The sequence below is a fragment of the Zingiber officinale genome, chromosome 1A, assembly GCF_018446385.1.
Source record: "Zingiber officinale cultivar Zhangliang chromosome 1A, Zo_v1.1, whole genome shotgun sequence".
Taxonomy (NCBI): Eukaryota; Viridiplantae; Streptophyta; class Magnoliopsida; order Zingiberales; family Zingiberaceae; genus Zingiber; species Zingiber officinale.
The window spans coordinates 78,200,994-78,211,293 of NC_055987.1; positions in this window are offsets into that span (position 1 = coordinate 78,200,994).

Below are 10,300 nucleotides of genomic sequence, written 5' to 3' on the forward strand. Positions count from 1 at the left end.
TCCCAGGAAAGATCGAACTTCCCGCACACATGTGGGAAAAGATAAAGCAATTATAGCATTAATCTTAGCTGGATCCACTTCAATACCCTTTTCAGAAACAATATGACCCAAATGGCATTTTCCTATAAGTAAAAGTTCCAAAGGGACATGTAAAGGTAGTCTTCTCCTGATCTTCAGGTGCTATGCAAATCTGGAAATACCCTGAATAACCATCTAAAAAACAAAGAATGTAACGAACATGAATCACACAAAAGGCTAGAGGAGTCCTGTATAGGAGTAGAATCAGGGTCAGGGCTATGACATTATCTAGAATTCATCTCCTCACTAGATAATTGGGCTTGTCGCTGGCTGATGGATGCTGCAATTTGATCCAGATACATCTGACAATTCTGTAGTGATGCTTCATTTTTTTTGTTGAGACTGGGTATATGCCTCTTGTTGTTGCTGAATCTGCTGCATTACATCCTTCAAATCTTGAAATATTGATTGACTAGGGGCATGAACTTCTTCAGTGCTCTCTTGAACTGCCCCCCAAGGAGCTGGTTCGGTCTGCTGGACTGAATGTGTCCATGTGGGCATAGGATCATCCTGAAATCCTTGTGGCATCTGATATGCTGAAAAAGATTGATTCAATTGTTGTTGCTCATTCCCATACATGAAATTTTTATGTTCCATCCAGTATGAATTGTAACACTGAGGATGCTCAATAGCCTGTTGCTGTGTATTTCCATACTGCTTAGGAATTTGTTGGGGTTGATAGCATTGGGATTGGAAGTATCCATGCTGCTCTGGAATCTGGGGTTGAAAGTACTGAGTCGAATAATTGATAACGAGTGGTGAGTATTCCCGCCTGTCACGTGGGTGACCCGGGTTCGTTCTCTAGCAACGGTGCCAAAATTTGATAACGATGTCTGTCACACTCGTAAATCAAGTTAACAATGTATTTCCACTGAACCCCTTAATTTCACAATAATATTGTAGTAACGAACCCAGGATCGAAACTCGAGGAACAAACGATAGGATGTAATCTTAGGATTGTATTTTATTCCTAATTTGGGGGTTTTTAACATATAAATGGGGTTTGAGCTTTGAATCTAATTCTAACAAAGGAAAAGTACAGCAAATAAGAAATTAATCTAATGCATAAAAGAAATGTACCTAGGTGCCAACAATAGAACCATAACATATTGTCACCCTACCTTTTGATTAAATCATTAACACACTTAAACTAAGCAATGAAATAACAAGACATAAGATAAATCTAATCTAAAGCACAATTGAATTAAATCAAGAATGAAATAACAAGAAGCAATTAAATCTGATCTAAACAGAAATTAAACCCTAACTTAGAACTTAAACTCTAAACACTTAACCAAGCATCAAATTAAACTTAAACTAAGCTTCAATTAAGTAATGAAATACTAAATTACTTGCTAAAAACATAACAAACATAAAATGAATCTAATCTAAGCAATAAAACAGTAATAAAAGGAAAATAAACCCTAACCGATCTATTCTCACATCCAATTCCACAAGTTTAACACTCTTGCCGTCACACAAGAGTGCCAAAGTCGAGAACACCTAACTTGGACCTCAATGAAGACTCTCAGTGGCGTATCAGCTCGAGGTATGCTCAACAACACCGGCGGACTACCCTCGGTAGGCTAGAACAACCCTAAACCCACTCAAGTGCCGAAAATCTGGATTTCTGCTACCCGGAGCTCTCTGGATCTGGGATGATGTTGCGGACTACGGATGGACATCGGATGAAGCTCAATAACGCCGACGGACCACCTCCAAGCGTCACTGATGGGAATCGGAGTCGTCGATTGGAAGACCACCTCCAAATCTGGCGAAAACAAAGAAATGCCGCGAGCCAAATTCCACCGGAGGGAACACCCTTCGATGGCTCCAGAAGATCGAGATGAGCTGCCGTGAAGCTCTACAATGAAATTGAAGCTCGAGAGGTTGATTGGAGAATGAATCGGGGCCGAAATCCGGAAGAAGACGCGCGCCGGGACGAAGCTGCATGCTGTGGAGGATTGACGAAGAGGAATGGTACTGTAGCTTCTCTTTTGAATCTGATCTAGATCTAAACGAACGGCTATGATTGATTTGGCTCCTAATCAACGGTGAAAAGTCGCCTAAGAACCGATTTGAAGGTACTGATCTCGATCTAGGGTCTGGATCTACTCTCCCTTAGGTCGGATCAACCAGATCTTCACTGGACGGTTCAGATCTGCCCAATCTTCGATGAACGGTCCAGATTAATTCGGGCTGGATCAATGGCTATATGAACTCAGATCTGGATCAAAACCTCTGGATCTTCAGCTATAGCTAAGATCTCCTCCTCATTAGGTTGGATGGGCCAGATATTCACTGGATGGTTCAGATCTGTCCTATTCTTGATGAACGACCTCTAATGCTCCAAAGCTTGATCTTCTCGTTTAAACTCTGATTCGAGCCCAATTTCGGTTCAAATAGATCCATATCCATGATCCTTTGATGCCTACAAAATAAGAATCAAATATTAGCATCAAATAACATAAAAATAAAATAAGTTACAATTAAGTCCAAAATCTATACAATGCACAAAATATGATATAACCATGATTTAAACCTATGAAATCAACATCAAACCATGCATATATGAATCAAAATAGTACAGTAAAATCATGGTTATCAAATCCCCCACACTTAGTCTTGAACGTCCCGTGAAAGTAAAGAAAATTAAAAATCATCTCCATAGAAAATTCCCTAGCAATACCTAAAAGATAGTAAAAAGAATTTAACTAAGACCATATAAAGATCACTAACAATCATGGATACAATCCAAAAAATAATTAGTAGATATGGTAGTTTCTATCCAATTGAAAAATTAAGCAAGTTGCAATCTCACAAGGTATTGACCTAATATAACTCTCACACTTAAAATTGCATATATGTGGAGCTCACTCAATGCAACTCATAACATTTCACTACCATAAGCTTGCTTATTTTCTACTTCTCTGCCACCATAGAATATAGCATACATGAATAAAAAGGATTTTATCATGAAGAATTGAAATGGAAGGAAAAGAACAAGTGAAAGTCAATGAAATAGCAAAAGAAAAGGCAATAATGAAGAAAATGATAAAATGAGAGTATTGGAGAAATATACTTGATGAGTTGACCATTTTGATGTGTAAAGAGATGAATACCATTTGGTTTTAACAATTCAAAAGACCAAGCTAACCTTTCCTTCAATTTGATGGCTAACATAGAATCTTGATACTCTGCCTCCACTCTTGATACTCTTTGTTTTGCCATTTTTTTCACTATTTTTTTTCACTTCAATTCTACTTTAACTCTTCAATTTCATCACTTTAAAACTCAAATAATCTCAACTCAATTAATGAAGAAGAATTCCCTCCCCCACACTTAAATTTTGGTCGTCTCGGACAAATCAACACATCATGCTATCCATATCTGCTGCAGATTCTTTTCTTTGTTTCTCTGGTTTGATTAAAGCTTCACTTCAGATCTATGCTGAAGAGGACAGATTAACATTTCCTGCAACTTAGTCTCATAAATATTGCATCCTACAGATTTTGCTTCTGGAATTTCTGTGCTCACTGCTTCAAAATTAAAAATCCATTCCCAGAATTTCAGTGCTTGAATCTTAACTCCTTTCAGTGACTTCCTTCTGCTTAGAAACAATTTGCTATAAACTTCACCCATATAAACCAAAGGTAATAACTGAATTCTGGTTTTCCAGATTTCATAAGTTTGAGTCATTCAAATTTAAATCTGAATAGCATTATTGCAGAGCTAAACTTGGTCCTTGAAATCAGGAATTTAATGGACTGGTTCCTGATCAGCTTCTAGCTTTACCAAACTCACAGAATTCAGCAATGAAACGCAGCTACCAAAACCATAAATCAGCTTCTCTCACAAATAGAATTTTTGCATTTCATTCTGCTCTATAGACAATAATATAAATTTGGGACAACTAGTAGCTTTAGATTTTTGTTTCTCTCATTAAATACTCTACACAAATTCTAATCATGCACCAATTCTGGAATTTTCATAATCAACCTAAACTTTAACCAAACAAATGTGCAGCTATACATTTTAGAATTCAATTCCTGCACCAGAGTATCACTGATACTCATTTCTTCCTCTGCAGTAATATATAAATCTGATAGAATTCTCTGCAGTTGGCATTTGTTATCTGAACATATTTAATGATTGCATTCATATTGCATAAGTAAAGAACCAAAACAAGGTTTATAACTATACCAATCAGCAACCTTTGAATTATAACCTGCTGTGGCAATTATTTCCAGCAACATCCGAAATCAGCAACTGCCCAATTGATGTAAATTCTACAGCATCTTAGTTGGCACACAAATTTCTGGATTAAGTTTCTGCACACATTGGTTTGAATTTCTGATACGATGTGTGTTTACAGGCATAATAACAACATTTACAGCCTCATAATTTTGCACACGAAAGACTTGAAAAGAGAAGAGCATCAAATAACAATCAAAGACCAACATCTTCATAGATCAATTTCAAAATGCATGTTTGGAATTTTGAAATTTGTAACTCAGTTCTCAAAGCTCCTCAGCCTTTCAGATCGTTGTTTCTGCACTTCTATGTTCATTCCATTTCTGCTTTTCTACATTTCTGCACAATATAATGTCTAGAATTCAGCTTCCTCCCTCTGAAAATAGCACTGAATTCCAGTGTTTCTGCAAAATCTGCAAAGTTCTATCAACCCAGTAATTCCACTACCTATTGGGTTCTTCAGGCCGCGAAAACCGCTTTTTCGCGTCGCGGAAACCCCGAGTCACCCAAAGCCGTAGATCCGTGCAAAGATTCGTAAACAAAACTTTTCGAAAAACCTTTTCTTGTACGAGTTTGTAAAACTTTAGATCTACACTAGATGAAAGTTATACCTTCGAAGCGAAGCCCTTCGCGTTCCCGCTCGTCCAAGAAGTTGTCGGATCTCTAGACCGTCAAGTGTCGGTCCTCTAGAAGTATCCACACGGATACGTAGGTGGAGAAAACCTCACACAAAGGTGTGCTAGCACCTTGGTGAGATTCGGCCAAGCAAGGAGGAGAGGGAGAGGGAGAGCTTGAGAGGAAGAAGGAGGAAGAATAACCACACTTGAATGAAAATGAACTCAAAATCATTCACAAAGTGGTCGGCCACTTTCATCTTGTGTAACTCCCCATTAAATGCAATTAATGTGAAGTTAATAAGAAAATGGCTTTGTAACTTCCATGAGGTGGCACCCATGATCATGTGGAATATCATCATTGGTCCACCTAATGCCAACTCACCAATGAGGTGGCAAAAGGTCAAGTCAAAATTGACCTTTGGTCTTCCATCTCTAGTCAAGTCAAACTTGACCCAATCTCTACCATGGTTGATCTAATCCAACCATTTGATTCGAGCCAACTTAATATAATGAATCTAATTCATTAAATTAAATTGATTTAATAAGTCATAATCTAAATTAGACTCATTAAATACATGAATCAACTTGAGTCGAACTCAAGTTAGCCCAATTAGGATTACTCTTAATCCAATTTGATTCATCAAATGAATCTAATCCTCTTGGTTCATCATATGAACCTAATCTCCATCTAATTGTCCTAAGTGTGTGACCCTATAGGTTCTTGTAACGTTGGCAATATCGTAAACCCATTTAGGAGCATAAGTAATGAGCGGTATCTAGCAACACATCATTACTACCCAAGTTACAAGAATGTCGAGATCCGACATCACCTTGTGACTACCAATTGTGACTACTCACAAAAATAATGACAAGTGTCCTTCTATCCTAGACATCTAGATTGATCAATATGAGGCATAGACCGTGTCATCCTCTAATCAATCTAAATCTTGAACTCCAAGTAGACTCACTCGATCAAATGAGCTCAACATCTATTGTTGACTCATTTGGGCATGGTCATGCACTTAGTGGTCTCACTCTATCAAGAATACCGATGTCACTCCCGTCATATGGGAGGGATAGATCCCATCTACATCACTCACATCTCTCTACATAATTCGTTATATACCCAGTAATCGCCTTTATAGTCCACCCAGTTACGGGTGACGTTTGACGAAACCAAAGTACATAACTCCTTATGTAGGGATCCATGGTGACTTCAGGTCTAAGGACTAATAGTCATACTAATAGTCACATGAGAAAGTATATGACACTCATATAACGATCCATGATACTTTCTCATGGCGGGTCATTCAGTATACATTCTCTAATGCATACCCATGTGTCAGCTTGATATCTCTATATCCATGACTTATGAGATCAAGTCATCGAGCTGACCTACATGCTAGTCTTATTGTATTAACATTGTCCCAGAATGCTAATACTTGACTAGGAATGATTTAGAGTAGTGTTCCCTATATCATCTCACTATCGATTCAACTAATCGATTGATATAGGTATGAACCTTCTACTCAAGGATGCTATTATACTTAGTCTATTTGGCACTAATATAAATAAGTATAATAACCAAACAAATGCCTTTATTAATATGCAAGAATATGATATACATGAGTCCATACAATCATCAAATGATTGGCTCTAGGGCTCTAACTAACACTACCAATAATCAAAAACTATAATTAGCAACTTCCTGCAAATCTGACTCTCAGGCTCCAATCACAAAATGAACTTGGCACACATAAGTGTATTTCATCCTCTGCTGCATCTTCCTAACATTTGGAATCAGAATTTGTAGAGGTCAATGATGCAAGAATACCATTTGTTCCTGCAAATCCCAAAGCTTCACTTAAACTTCCCACTTGTTTAAATGTTGTACCTAATTTTTGATACACTTTGGCACAAATTTAATTCTGTATTTCCAGACTTATTGCTACAAATTTCTGCCACTTCAAACTCAATGATGTTCCTTAACTTCTGAGGTTCAGCTTTTAACAACTCCATTCTGAACTCTTTTAACCACTCCATAGATTCAATTCTCCATCAGTAGCATTTTAAAACAATTGCACAACAGCAACTTCATATCCAGCTATGCTTCCATAATAACAAATTTCCAACAATTTTGAATAAATCTACTGTACATATTTTAGCTTATGGCAAAATCCAGCAATAAGTTGTAAAAACAAAACCAGAACACTTCCATAGCTCTACAAAAGATCCTCACAAAATCCATTTCCAGAATCATTTCTGAATTGCAACTTACATTTTACCTGAAGTGCCATAACTGAATTAAAAACTGAAGTGCAGCACAAAATTCAGAACTGAAAAACAGATTTGCATAGCACCTGAAGATCAGAAGAAGACTACCTTTATATGTCCCTTTGGAACTTTTGCTTATAGGAAAATGCCATTTGGGTTAAGTAATGCTCCAGGTACATTTCAAAGGTGCATGGTAAGTTATTTTTGCTGATCTTTTGGAGCATTGTATGGAAGTATTCATGGATGATTTCACTGTTTATGGATGTTCTTTTGATGCGTGTTTAGACAGTGATGTGAACCCAACGAGAGAGATATCTCAAGAACCCACAACGAATTGAAAACAGAAAGAAGGAAGGTCTAAGTCAATAAGATGGATGAAAAGAAACCTCGACCCAATGCTTAGAAAAGCACGAACCTTGGTATAGAAGATGGAAGACGCCACAACCTTGGGATTGAGGTTGATAAGTCTTCGAACGCCACAAGGAGATGCCTTGATAAGTTCAAGTTCAATGAAGAACCAACAAGCGAGAGCCTCACCGTGTTTTAGATTGAAAAATATATCAAAGATCAATGTGTGGCCGTCACCCCCTTTATTTATAGCTATAAGGTGACCAAAAAACCCTAAAAGGCCAAAAGAAAGCCCATTTAGTAAAGGCACATATAGACTACTTAGCCATTTTAAGCATATGGCATTATTACAACCTAAATAAAGGTAAAAATGAGTACAAATTGAGCCAACATATCCATACTACATAGATATGAGACTTAAATACTAATTTGGCTCATCTAAGGCTCGAATTAGGTTGACTAAGCCGGATGACTTGCTCTTGGTCAAACCTTCTTCAATAGTAGCTTTGGCCTTCACATCTTCAATTAGCACATTAAGTGCTTCTTTCATCTTTTTAGCCCTAGCCCTTGTAATTGGTCCTCCATTGATGCATAATGGATCACCATTAATATCTGGAGTGGATTGAGCATGACCCATATCACTAGCTTGTTGCGCAACTTGTTCTCTTTCATTTATTCCATCATTCCCCCTTTCCTCAAAAGGATTCGTCCTCGAATCTTGATCACCTACATCAAAAGGAGAAAGATCAGAAACATTAAATGTAGCACTCACATTATACTCACCTGGTAAGTCAAGCTTGTATGCATTATCATTGATTCGAGCAATGACTTGAAATGGACCATCTCCTCGTGGATGCAACTTAGTACGACGTTTAGCTGGAAATCTTTCCTTCCTCATATGAACCCAAACCCAATCTCCGGGTTCAAAGATCACTTTCTTTCGTCCCTTGTTGGCTTGCGTAGCATATTGTTCAGTCCTCTTTTCAATTTGCAATCGAACTTTCTCATGCAGTTGCCTCACAAACTCAGCTTTTCTGGTACCATCTAAACTGGCACGCTCAGAGATAGGCCAAGGCGATAAATCTAAAGGAATTAAAGGTTTGAACCCATATACCACTTCAAAAGGAGAAAAATTAGTAGTAGAATGCATAGATCTATTATAAGCAAATTCAACATGTGGTAAACAATCTTCCCAACCTTTTAAATTCTTTTGAATGATAGCTCTCAACAAAGTAGATAAAGTTCGATTTACTACCTCAATTTGTCCATCTGGTTGTGGATGACAAGTTGTGGAAAACAAAAGCTTTGTTCCTAACTTTCCCCACAATGTCTTCCAAAAGTAGCTTAGAAACTTTGCATCACGATCTGAAACTATGCTCCTCGGTACTCCATGAAGTCGCACGATCTCTCTAAAAAATAGATCAGCAATATGGTTAGCATCATCTGTTTTCCTACAAGGAATAAAATGAGCCATTTTAGAAAATCTGTCCACAACCACAAAAATAGAATCCATACCTCGTTTAGACCTTGGTAGTCCTAAAACAAAATCCATGGAAATATCAACCCAAGGTTCACTAGGAATTGGTAAAGGTGTATACAGTCCATGAGGTAAAGATCTAGATTTCGCTTGCCTACATGTAATACACTTCTCACAAAATTTAACTACATCTCGTTTCATTTGTGGCCAAAAGAAATGCTCTACCAACACTTCTAGAGTTTTTTTAACTCCAAAATATCCTATTAGTCCCCCACCATGAGATTCTTGGATTAATAATTCCCTTAATGAACAATTAGGCATACACAACCTATTCACTCTAAAAAGAACCCCCCATGTCTATAAAACTTCCCAAATGCAGTATGTTCACAAACTTCAAACACATTTCCAAAGTCAGAATCATTAGAATATAAATCTTTAATGTATTCAAATCCTAACAATTTAGTGTTTAAAGTAGAGATCAAGGTATACCTTCGAGACAAAGCATCAGCAACAATGTTTTCCATACCTTGTTTATACTTGATCACATAAGGGAATGATTCAATGAATTCTACCCATTTTGCATGACGTCTATTCAACTTACTTTGGCTCTTCAAATGCTTCAACGATTCATGATCAGTGTGAATAACAAACTCTTTGGGCCACAAGTAATGCTGCCAAGTCTCTAAAGCCCTCACCAACGCATACATCTCCTTGTCATAAGTTGGATAGTTCAAAGCTGCTCCGCTGAGTTTCTCACTAAAATAAGCAAGGGGTCGACCTTCTTGTATTAGCACAGCTCCAATACCTATTCCTGATGCATCACACTCAGTTATCGTTTTTGGTGTTGGCCATTCACGTATTGCCTTAATCTTTTCTTCATCAACCGCTATTCCCTTAGCACTAACAATATAACCAAGAAACTCTATCTGATTAGTGCAAAAAGAACATTTTTGAAGGTTAGCATACAATTTTTCATTTCTCAAAACAAGTAGAACTTTTTGTAAATGATTAAGATGCTCATCTAAATTTTTACTATAAATCAAGATGTCATCAAAATATACTACAACAAAGTTCCCAATATAAGCACGTAAAATATGGTTCATTAATCTCATGAAAGTACTAGGTGCGTTAGTTAGGCCAAATGGCATGACTAACCATTCATACAAACCGTACCTAGTCTTAAAAGCAGTTTTCCATTCATCTCCCTCACGCATGCGAATTTTATGATAGCCAGACTTCAAATCAATTTTAG